The sequence below is a fragment of the Rhipicephalus microplus genome, chromosome 5 (assembly GCF_043290135.1).
Source record: "Rhipicephalus microplus isolate Deutch F79 chromosome 5, USDA_Rmic, whole genome shotgun sequence".
Lineage (NCBI taxonomy): Eukaryota > Metazoa > Arthropoda > Arachnida > Ixodida > Ixodidae > Rhipicephalus > Rhipicephalus microplus.
The window spans coordinates 162,662,921-162,675,253 of record NC_134704.1 but is presented as its reverse complement, the minus strand read 5'-3'; the positions used below and the strand labels follow the sequence as shown (position 1 = coordinate 162,675,253).

At 45.8% G+C, this 12,333-nt stretch overlaps 3 non-coding genes across 3 annotated transcripts; all 3 read left to right on the top strand.

Annotated features, from left to right (window-relative positions):
• Positions 1–1,799: 1,799 nt before the first annotated feature.
• TRNAW-CCA (transfer RNA tryptophan (anticodon CCA)) lies at positions 1,800–1,871 on the top strand. Its single transcript has one exon. It is a non-coding gene; the product is annotated as a tRNA-Trp (tRNA).
• A 5,006-nt stretch (positions 1,872–6,877) lies between these two features.
• TRNAW-CCA (transfer RNA tryptophan (anticodon CCA)) lies at positions 6,878–6,949 on the top strand. Its single transcript has one exon. It is a non-coding gene; the product is annotated as a tRNA-Trp (tRNA).
• A 5,006-nt stretch (positions 6,950–11,955) lies between these two features.
• On the top strand, positions 11,956–12,027 carry TRNAW-CCA (transfer RNA tryptophan (anticodon CCA)). Its single transcript has one exon. It is a non-coding gene; the product is annotated as a tRNA-Trp (tRNA).
• Positions 12,028–12,333: the final 306 nt, after the last annotated feature.

Here is a 12,333-nt window from a genome sequence, read left to right as displayed (position 1 = left end):
TCTACTTATTTGTCTGTCTACAATGACTTGTCTCTTTACCTGTGCTTCATCGACAGAAGGCCGAGAAAAACATGCTACCGCGTGTGTGCGAACGGCTACGCTAAGCGGACTCGGTGGCGCAACTTTAGCGCGTCATACTCCAGATCAGAAGGTTGCGTGTTTGTACCATGTGCCGGTCAAATTCTCTTTTTTGTTATTTTTTATCTGTCTATCTACTTATTTGTCATTCTACAATGACTTGTTTCTTTACCTGTGCTTCATCGAAACAAGGCCGAGCAAAATATGCAAGGCGAGTGTGCGAACGGCTGCGCTAAGTGGACTCGGTGGCGACACAGTAGCACGCCTGACTCAAGATCAGAAGTTCGCGTGTTCGAATCACGTCCGTGTTAAGTTCTTTTTTTTATTATTTTCATCTATCTGTCTATCTACTTATTTGTCTGTCTACAATGACTTGTCTCTTTACCTGTGCGTCATCGACAGAACGCCGAGCAAAACATGCGACCGCGTGTGTGCGAAGGGCTACCTTTAGGCGGACTCGGTTTCGCAACGGTACCACGTCTGACTCCAGATGAGAAGGATGCGTGTTCGAATCACGTCTGGGTCAAATTCCCTTTTTTGTATTTTTATATTACTATCTACTTATTTGTCATTCTACAATGACTTGTCTCTTTTCCTGTGCTGCATCGACAGAAGGCCGAGCAAAACATGCTACCGCGTGTGTGCAAACGGCTACCCTAAGCGGACTCGGTGGCGCAACTTTAGCGCGTCATGCTCCAGATCAGAAGGTTGCATGTTCGTACCATGTGCGGGGCAAATTCTCTCTTTTGTTATTTTTATCTGTCTATCTACTTATTTGTCATTCTACAATGACTTGTCTCTTTACCTGTGCTTCATCGACACAAGGCCGAGCAAAACAAGCTACGGCGTGTGTGCGAACGGCTGCGATAAGTTGACTCGGTGGCGACACAGTAGCACGTCTGACTCCAGATCAAAAGTTCGCGTGTTCGAATGACGTCCGGGTCAAATTCTCTTTTTTATTATTTTCATCTGTCTATCTACTTATTTGTCTGTCTACAATGACTTGTCTCTTTACCTGTGCTTCATCGACAGAAGGCCGAGCAAAACATGCTACCGCGTGTGTGCAAACGCCTACATTAGGTGGACTCGGTGGCGATACGGTAGCACGTCTGACTCCAGATCACCTGGTTGCGTGTTCGAATCACGTCTGGGTCAAATTCTCTGTTTTATTATTTTTATCTGTGTATCTACTTACTTGCCAATCTACAATGACTTATCTCTTTAACTGTGCTTCATCGACAGAAGGCCGAGCAAAACATGCTACCGCGTGTGTGCGAACGGCTACCTTAAGCGGACTCGGTGGTGCAACTTTAGCACGTCTGACTCCAGATCAGAAGGTTGCGTGTTCTAATCACATGCGGGTCAAATTCTCTTTTTAAGATTTTCATCTATCTGTTTATCTACTTATTTGTCTGTCTACAATGATTTGTCTCTTTACTTGTGCTTCATCGACAGAAGGCCGAGCAAAACATGCTACCGCGTGTGTGCGAAGGGCAACCCTATAAGCGGACTTGGTGGCGCAACGGTACCACTTCTGACTCCAGATCAGAAGGTTGTGTGTTCGAATCACGTTTGGGTCAAATTCTCTTTTTATTATTCTCATCTATCTGAATATCTGCTTATTAGTCTGTCTACAATGACTTGTCCCTTTACTTGGGATTCATCGACGAAACGCCGAGCAAAACATGCTACCACATTTGTGCGAACGGCTACCCTATGCGGATTCGGTGGCGCAGCGGTAGCGCGTCTGACTCCAGCTCAGAAGGTTGCGCGTTCGAATCACGTCTGGGTCAAATTCTCTTTTTTATTACTTTCAACTATCTGTCTATCTACTTATTTGTCTGTCTACAATGACTTGTCTCTTTACCTGTGCTTCATCGAAAGAAGGCCGAGCAAAACATGCTACCGCGTGTGTGCGAACGGATACCCTAAGCGGAGTCGGTGGCGCAACTTTAGCGCGTCATACTCCAGATCAGAAGGTTGTGTGTTCGAGCCATTTGCAGGTCAAGTTCTCTTTTTTGTTATTTTTATCTGTCTATCTACCCATTTGTCATTCTTCACTGACTGGTCTCTTTACCTGTGCTTCATCGACAGAAGGCCTAGAAAAACATGCTACCGCGTGTGTGCGAACAGCTGTGCTCAGTGGACTCGGTGGCGACACAGTAGCACGTCTGACTCCAGATCAGAAGTTTGGGTGTTCGAATCACGTCCGTGTTAAGTTCTTTTTTTATTATTTTCATCTATCTGTCTATCTGCTTATTTGTCTGTCTACAATGACTTGTCTCTTTACCTGTGCTTCATCGACAGAAGGCCGAGCAAAACATGCTACCGCGTGTGTGCGAAGTGCTACCCTATAGGCGGACGCGGTTGCGCAACGGTACCACGTCTGACTCCAGATCAGAAGGTTGCGTGTTCGAATCACGTCTGGGTCGAATTCTCTTTTTTGTTATTTTTATCTGTCTATCTACCTATTTGTCATTCTACAATGACTTATCTCTTTACCTGTGCTTCATCGACAGAAGGCCGAGCAAAACATGCTACCGCGTGTGTGCGAACGGCTACCCTAAGTGGACTTGATGGCGACACGGTAGCACGTCTGACTCCAGATCATAAGGTTGCGTGTTCGAATCACGTCCGGGTCAAATTCTCTTTTATATTATTTTCATCTATCTGTCTATCTACTTATTTGTCTGTCTACAAGGACTTGTCTCTTCACCTGTGCTTCATCGATAGAAGGCCGAGGAAAACATGCTACCACGTGTGTGCGAACTGCCACCCTAAGCGGACTCGGTGGCGAACTGGTAGCGCGTCCGACTCCAGATCAGAAGGTTGCGTATTCGAGTCACGTCCGGGTCAAATTCTCTTTTTTAAGATTTTCATCTGTCTGTCTACTTATTTGTCTGTCTAAAATGACTTGCCTCTTTATCTGTGCTGCATCGACAGAAGGCCGAGCAAAACATGCTACCACGTGTGTGTGAACGGCTACACTAAGTGGACTCGGTGGCGATTAGGTAGCACGTCTGACTCCAGATCAGAAGGTCTCGTGTTCGAAACACGTCCGGGTCAAGTTCTCTTTTTTACTATTTTCATCTATCTGTCTATCTACTTATTTGTCTGTCTACAGTGACTCTTCTCTTTAGCTGTGCTTCATCGACAGAAGGCCAGGCAAAACATAGTACCACGTGTGTGCAACAGCTACCCTAAGCGGGCTCGGTGGCGAACTGGTAGCGCGTCCGACTCCAGATCAGAAGGTTGCGTGTTGGAACCGCGTGCGGGTCAAATTCTCTTTTTTCTTATTTTCATCTGTCTATCTATTTCTTTGTCTGTCAACAATGACTTGTCTCTTTACCTGTGCTTCCTCGATAGAAGACCGAGCAAAACATGCTACCACGTGTGTGTGAAAGGCTACCCTAAGCGGACTCGGTGGCACAACTTTAGCACGTCTGACTCCATAACAGAAGGTTGCGTGTTCTAATCACGTCCGTGTCAAATTCTCTTTTTATTATTTTCATCTATCTGGCTATCTACTTATTTGTCCTTCTACAATGACTTGTTCCTTTACCTCCGCTTCGTCGACAGAAGGCCGTGCAAAACATGCTACCGCGTGTGTGCGAACGGCTACCCTAAGCGGACTCGGTGGCGCAACCTTAGCACGTCTGACTCCAGATCAGAAGGTTGCGTGTTCTAATAACGTCCGTGTCAAATTCTCTTTTGTTATTTTTATCTATCTGTCTATATACTTATTTGTCCTTCTACAATGACTTGTTCTTTACCTGTGCTTCGTCGACAGAAGGCCGTGCAAAACCTGCTACCGCATGTGTGCGAACGGCCACCCTTAATGGACTCGGTGGCGCAATTGTAGCCTGTCTCACTCCAGATCAGAAGGTTGCGGGTTCGAATCACGTTCGTGTCAAATTCTCTTTTTTATTATTTTTATGTATCTGTTTATCTACCCATTCGTCTGTCTACAATGACGTGTCTCTTTACCTGTGCTTCATCGATAGAAGGCCGAGCAAAACATGCTACCACGTGTGGGCGAACGGCTACACTAAGCGGACTCGGCGGCGAACCGGTAGCGCGTCTGACGCCAGATCAGAATGTTGCGTGTTCGAATCACGTCCGGGTCAAATTTTCTTTTTTATCAATTTCATCTGTCAATCTACTTATTTGTCTGTCTACAATGACTTGTCTCTTTACCTGTGCTGCATCGACAGAAGGACGAACAAAACATGCTACTGCGTGCGTGCGAACGCCAACACTAAGTGGACTTGGTGGCGACACGGTAGCACGTCTGACTCCAGTTCAGAAGGTTACGGGTTCGAGTCACGTGCGGGCCAAGTTCTCTTTTTTACTATTTTCATCTATTTGTCTATCTACTTATTTGTCTGCCTACAATGACTCTTCTCTTTAGCTGTGCTTCATCGACAGAAGGCCGAGCAAATCATGCTACCACGTGTGTGCGAACGGCTACCCTAAACGGACGCGTTGGCGACATGCTAGCACGTCTGACGCCAGATCAGAAGGTTGCGGGTTTGAATCACGTCCGGGTTAAGTTCTCTTTTTTACTATTTTCATTGTCTGTCTATTTACTTATTTGTCTGTCTACAATGACGCTTCTCTTTAGCTGTGCTTCATCGACAGAAGGCCGAGCAAAACATGCTACCACGTGTGTGCGAACGTCTACCCTAAACGCACGTGGTGGCGACACGGTAGCACGTCTGACTACAGATAAGAAGGTTGCGAGTTCGAATCACGTTCGGGGCAAATTCTCTTTTTTATTATTTTCATCTATCTGTTTATCTACCTATTTGTCTGTCTACTTTGACTTGTCTCTTTACGTGTACTTCATCGGCTCAAGGCCGTGCAAAACATGCTACCGCGTGTGTGCGAACGGCTACCCTAAACGGACTTGGTGGCGCAACAGTAGCGCGTCTGACTCCAGATCGGAAGGTTTCGTGTTCGAATCACGTTCGGGTCAAATTCTCTTTTTTATTATTTTAATGTATCTATCTATCTACTTATTTGTCTGTCTACAATGACTTGTCTCTTTACCTGTGCTTCATCGACAGAAGGCCGAGCAAAACATGCTACCGCGTGTGTGCGAAGGGCTACCCTATAGGCGGACTTTGTTGCGCAGCGGTACCACGTCTGACTCCAAATGAGAAGGATGCGTGTTCAAATCCCGTCTGCGTCAAATTCTCTTTTTTGTTATTTTTATCTGTCTATCTACTTATTTGTCATTCTACAATGACTTGTCTCTTTACCTGTGCTTCATCGACAGAAGGCCGAGCAAAACATGCTACCGCGTGTGTGCGAACGCCTACGTTAAGTGGACTCGGTGGCGACACGGTAGCACGTCTGACGCCAGATCAGAAGGTTGCGGGTTGGAATCACGTCCGGCTTAAGTTCTCTTTTTTACTATTTTCATTATCTATCTACACTGACTTGTCTCTTTACATGTGCTTCATTGACAGAAGGCCGAGCAAAACATGCTACCACATTTGTGCGAACGGCTACCCTAAGCGGACTCGGTGGCGCAACGGTAGCACGTCTGACTCCAGATCAGAAGGTTGCGTGTTCTAATCACATACGGGTCAAATTCTCTTTTTATGATTTTCATCTATCTGTTTATCTACTTATTTCTCCATCTACAATGACTTGTCCTTTTACCTTTGCTTCATCGACAGAAGGCCGTGCAAAACATTCTACCGCGTATGTCGAACGGCGACCCTAAACGGACTCGGAGGCGCAACGGTACCACGTCTGACTCCAGATCAGAAGGTTGCGTGTTCGAATCACGTTTGGGTCAAACTTTCTATTTATTATTTTCATCTATCTGAATATCTACTTATTTGTCTGTCTACAATGACTTGTCTCTTTACCTGTGCTTCATCGACAGAAGGCCGAGCAAAACATGCTACCGCGTGTGTGCAAACGGCTACCCTAAGCGGACTCGGTGGCGCAACTTTAGCGCGTCATACTCCAGATCAGAAGGTTTGCATGTTCGTACCATGTGCGGGCCAAATTCTCTTTATTGTTATTTTTATCTGTCTATCTACTTATTTGTCATTCTACAATGACTTGTCTCTTTACCTGTGCTTCATCAACACAAGGCCGAGCAAAACATGCTACGGCGTGTGTGCGAACGGCTGCGATAAGTTGACTCGGTGGCGACTCAGTAGCACGTCTGACTCCAGATAAAAAGTTCGCGTGTTCGAATGACGTCCGGGTCAAATTCTCTTTTTTATTATTTTTATCTGTCTATCTACTTACTTGTCATTCTACAATGACTTATCTCTTTACCTGTGCTTCATCGACAGAAGGCCGAGCAAAACATGCTACCGCGTGTGTGCGAACGGCTACCTTAAACGGACTCGGGGGCGCAACGGTAGCACGTCTGGCTCCATATCAGAAGGTTGCGTGTTCGAATCACGTCCGGGTCAATTTATCTTTTTTATTATGTTCTACTATCTGTCTATCTACTTATTTGTCTGTCTACAATGCCTTGTCTCTTTACTTGTGCTTCATCGACAGAAGGCCGAGCAAAACATGCTACCGCGTGTGTGCGAAGGGCAACCCTATAAGCGGACTTGGTGGCGCAACGGTACCACTTCTGACTCCAGATCAGAAGGTTGTGTGTTCGAATTGCGTTTGGGTCAAATTCTCTTTTTATTATTCTCATCTATCTGAATATCTACTTATTAGTCTGTCTACAATGACTTGTCCCTTTACTTGGGATTCATTGACGGAAGGCCGAGCAAAACATGCTACCACATTTGTGCGAACGGCACCCTAAGCGGACTCGTTGGCGCAACGGTAGCGCGTCTGACTCCAGCTCAGAAGTTTGCGTGTTCGAATCACGTCTGGGTCAAATTCTCTTTTTTATTACTTTCAACTATCTGTCTATCTACTTATTTGTCTGTCTACAATGACTTGTCTCTTTACCTGTGCTTCATCGAAAGAAGGCCGAGCAAAACATGCTACCGCGTGTGTGCGAACGGATACCCTAAGCGGAGTCGGTGGCGCAACTTTAGCGCGTCATACTCCAGATCAGAAGGTTGTGTGTTCGAGCCATTTGCAGGTCAAGTTCTCTTTTTTGTTATTTTTATCTGTCTATCTACCCATTTGTCATTCTTCACTGACTGGTCTCTTTACCTGTGCTTCATCGACAGAAGGCCTAGAAAAACATGCTACCGCGTGTGTGCGAACAGCTGTGCTCAGTGGACTCGGTGGCGACACAGTAGCACGTCTGACTCCAGATCAGAAGTTTGGGTGTTCGAATCACGTCCGTGTTAAGTTCTTTTTTTATTATTTTCATCTATCTGTCTATCTGCTTATTTGTCTGTCTACAATGACTTGTCTCTTTACCTGTGCTTCATCGACAGAAGGCCGAGCAAAACATGCTACCGCGTGTGTGCGAAGTGCTACCCTATAGGCGGACGCGGTTGCGCAACGGTACCACGTCTGACTCCAGATCAGAAGGTTGCGTGTTCGAATCACGTCTGGGTCGAATTCTCTTTTTTGTTATTTTTATCTGTCTATCTACCTATTTGTCATTCTACAATGACTTATCTCTTTACCTGTGCTTCATCGACAGAAGGCCGAGCAAAACATGCTACCGCGTGTGTGCGAACGGCTACCCTAAGTGGACTTGATGGCGACACGGTAGCACGTCTGACTCCAGATCATAAGGTTGCGTGTTCGAATCACGTCCGGGTCAAATTCTCTTTTATATTATTTTCATCTATCTGTCTATCTACTTATTTGTCTGTCTACAAGGACTTGTCTCTTCACCTGTGCTTCATCGATAGAAGGCCGAGGAAAACATGCTACCACGTGTGTGCGAACTGCCACCCTAAGCGGACTCGGTGGCGAACTGGTAGCGCGTCCGACTCCAGATCAGAAGGTTGCGTATTCGAGTCACGTCCGGGTCAAATTCTCTTTTTTAAGATTTTCATCTGTCTGTCTACTTATTTGTCTGTCTAAAATGACTTGCCTCTTTATCTGTGCTGCATCGACAGAAGGCCGAGCAAAACATGCTACCACGTGTGTGTGAACGGCTACACTAAGTGGACTCGGTGGCGATTAGGTAGCACGTCTGACTCCAGATCAGAAGGTCTCGTGTTCGAAACACGTCCGGGTCAAGTTCTCTTTTTTACTATTTTCATCTATCTGTCTATCTACTTATTTGTCTGTCTACAGTGACTCTTCTCTTTAGCTGTGCTTCATCGACAGAAGGCCAGGCAAAACATAGTACCACGTGTGTGCAACAGCTACCCTAAGCGGGCTCGGTGGCGAACTGGTAGCGCGTCCGACTCCAGATCAGAAGGTTGCGTGTTGGAACCGCGTGCGGGTCAAATTCTCTTTTTTCTTATTTTCATCTGTCTATCTATTTCTTTGTCTGTCAACAATGACTTGTCTCTTTACCTGTGCTTCCTCGATAGAAGACCGAGCAAAACATGCTACCACGTGTGTGTGAAAGGCTACCCTAAGCGGACTCGGTGGCACAACTTTAGCACGTCTGACTCCATAACAGAAGGTTGCGTGTTCTAATCACGTCCGTGTCAAATTCTCTTTTTATTATTTTCATCTATCTGGCTATCTACTTATTTGTCCTTCTACAATGACTTGTTCCTTTACCTCCGCTTCGTCGACAGAAGGCCGTGCAAAACATGCTACCGCGTGTGTGCGAACGGCTACCCAAAGCGGACTCGGTGGCGCAACCTTAGCACGTCTGACTCCAGATCAGAAGGTTGCGTGTTCTAATAACGTCCGTGTCAAATTCTCTTTTGTTATTTTTATCTATCTGTCTATATACTTATTTGTCCTTCTACAATGACTTGTTCTTTACCTGTGCTTCGTCGACAGAAGGCCGTGCAAAACCTGCTACCGCATGTGTGCGAACGGCCACCCTTAATGGACTCGGTGGCGCAATTGTAGCCTGTCTCACTCCAGATCAGAAGGTTGCGGGTTCGAATCACGTTCGTGTCAAATTCTCTTTTTTATTATTTTTATGTATCTGTTTATCTACCCATTCGTCTGTCTACAATGACGTGTCTCTTTACCTGTGCTTCATCGATAGAAGGCCGAGCAAAACATGCTACCACGTGTGGGCGAACGGCTACACTAAGCGGACTCGGCGGCGAACCGGTAGCGCGTCTGACGCCAGATCAGAATGTTGCGTGTTCGAATCACGTCCGGGTCAAATTTTCTTTTTTATCAATTTCATCTGTCAATCTACTTATTTGTCTGTCTACAATGACTTGTCTCTTTACCTGTGCTGCATCGACAGAAGGACGAACAAAACATGCTACTGCGTGCGTGCGAACGCCAACACTAAGTGGACTTGGTGGCGACACGGTAGCACGTCTGACTCCAGTTCAGAAGGTTACGGGTTCGAGTCACGTGCGGGCCAAGTTCTCTTTTTTACTATTTTCATCTATTTGTCTATCTACTTATTTGTCTGCCTACAATGACTCTTCTCTTTAGCTGTGCTTCATCGACAGAAGGCCGAGCAAATCATGCTACCACGTGTGTGCGAACGGCTACCCTAAACGGACGCGTTGGCGACATGCTAGCACGTCTGACGCCAGATCAGAAGGTTGCGGGTTTGAATCACGTCCGGGTTAAGTTCTCTTTTTTACTATTTTCATTGTCTGTCTATTTACTTATTTGTCTGTCTACAATGACGCTTCTCTTTAGCTGTGCTTCATCGACAAAAGGCCGAGCAAAACATGCTACCACGTGTGTGCGAACGTCTACCCTAAACGCACGTGGTGGCGACACGGTAGCACGTCTGACTACAGATAAGAAGGTTGCGAGTTCGAATCACGTTCGGGGCAAATTCTCTTTTTTATTATTTTCATCTATCTGTTTATCTACCTATTTGTCTGTCTACTTTGACTTGTCTCTTTACGTGTACTTCATCGGCTCAAGGCCGTGCAAAACATGCTACCGCGTGTGTGCGAACGGCTACCCTAAACGGACTTGGTGGCGCAACAGTAGCGCGTCTGACTCCAGATCGGAAGGTTTCGTGTTCGAATCACGTTCGGGTCAAATTCTCTTTTTTATTATTTTAATGTATCTATCTATCTACTTATTTGTCTGTCTACAATGACTTGTCTCTTTACCTGTGCTTCATCGACAGAAGGCCGAGCAAAACATGCTACCGCGTGTGTGCGAAGGGCTACCCTATAGGCGGACTTTGTTGCGCAACGGTACCACGTCTGACTCCAAATGAGAAGGATGCGTGTTCAAATCCCGTCTGCGTCAAATTCTCTTTTTTGTTATTTTTATCTGTCTATCTACTTATTTGTCATTCTACAATGACTTGTCTCTTTACCTGTGCTTCATCGACAGAAGGCCGAGCAAAACATGCTACCGCGTGTGTGCGAACGCCTACGTTAAGTGGACTCGGTGGCGACACGGTAGCACGTCTGACGCCAGATCAGAAGGTTGCGGGTTGGAATCACGTCCGGCTTAAGTTCTCTTTTTTACTATTTTCATTATCTATCTACACTGACTTGTCTCTTTACATGTGCTTCATTGACAGAAGGCCGAGCAAAACATGCTACCACATTTGTGCGAACGGCTACCCTAAGCGGACTCGGTGGCGCAACGGTAGCACGTCTGACTCCAGATCAGAAGGTTGCGTGTTCTAATCACATACGGGTCAAATTCTCTTTTTATGATTTTCATCTATCTGTTTATCTACTTATTTCTCCATCTACAATGACTTGTCCTTTTACCTTTGCTTCATCGACAGAAGGCCGTGCAAAACATTCTACCGCGTATGTCGAACGGCGACCCTAAACGGACTCGGAGGCGCAACGGTACCACGTCTGACTCCAGATCAGAAGGTTGCGTGTTCGAATCACGTTTGGGTCAAACTTTCTATTTATTATTTTCATCTATCTGAATATCTACTTATTTGTCTGTCTACAATGACTTGTCTCTTTACCTGTGCTTCATCGACAGAAGGCCGAGCAAAACATGCTACCGCGTGTGTGCAAACGGCTACCCTAAGCGGACTCGGTGGCGCAACTTTAGCGCGTCATACTCCAGATCAGAAGGTTTGCATGTTCGTACCATGTGCGGGCCAAATTCTCTTTATTGTTATTTTTATCTGTCTATCTACTTATTTGTCATTCTACAATGACTTGTCTCTTTACCTGTGCTTCATCAACACAAGGCCGAGCAAAACATGCTACGGCGTGTGTGCGAACGGCTGCGATAAGTTGACTCGGTGGCGACTCAGTAGCACGTCTGACTCCAGATAAAAAGTTCGCGTGTTCGAATGACGTCCGGGTCAAATTCTCTTTTTTATTATTTTTATCTGTCTATCTACTTACTTGTCATTCTACAATGACTTATCTCTTTACCTGTGCTTCATCGACAGAAGGCCGAGCAAAACATGCTACCGCGTGTGTGCGAACGGCTACCTTAAACGGACTCGGGGGCGCAACGGTAGCACGTCTGGCTCCATATCAGAAGGTTGCGTGTTCGAATCACGTCCGGGTCAATTTATCTTTTTTATTATGTTCTACTATCTGTCTATCTACTTATTTGTCTGTCTACAATGCCTTGTCTCTTTACTTGTGCTTCATCGACAGAAGGCCGAGCAAAACATGCTACCGCGTGTGTGCGAAGGGCAACCCTATAAGCGGACTTGGTGGCGCAACGGTACCACTTCTGACTCCAGATCAGAAGGTTGTGTGTTCGAATTGCGTTTGGGTCAAATTCTCTTTTTATTATTCTCATCTATCTGAATATCTACTTATTAGTCTGTCTACAATGACTTGTCCCTTTACTTGGGATTCATTGACGGAAGGCCGAGCAAAACATGCTACCACATTTGTGCGAACGGCACCCTAAGCGGACTCGTTGGCGCAACGGTAGCGCGTCTGACTCCAGCTCAGAAGTTTGCGTGTTCGAATCACGTCTGGGTCAAATTCTCTTTTTTATTACTTTCAACTATCTGTCTATCTACTTATTTGTCTGTCTACAATGACTTGTCTCTTTACCTGTGCTTCATCGAAAGAAGGCCGAGCAAAACATGCTACCGCGTGTGTGCGAACGGATACCCTAAGCGGAGTCGGTGGCGCAACTTTAGCGCGTCATACTCCAGATCAGAAGGTTGTGTGTTCGAGCCATTTGCAGGTCAAATTCTCTTTTTTGTTATTTTTATCTGTCTATCTACCCATTTGTTATTCTACACTGACTGGTCTCTTTACCTGTGCTTCATCGACAGAAGGC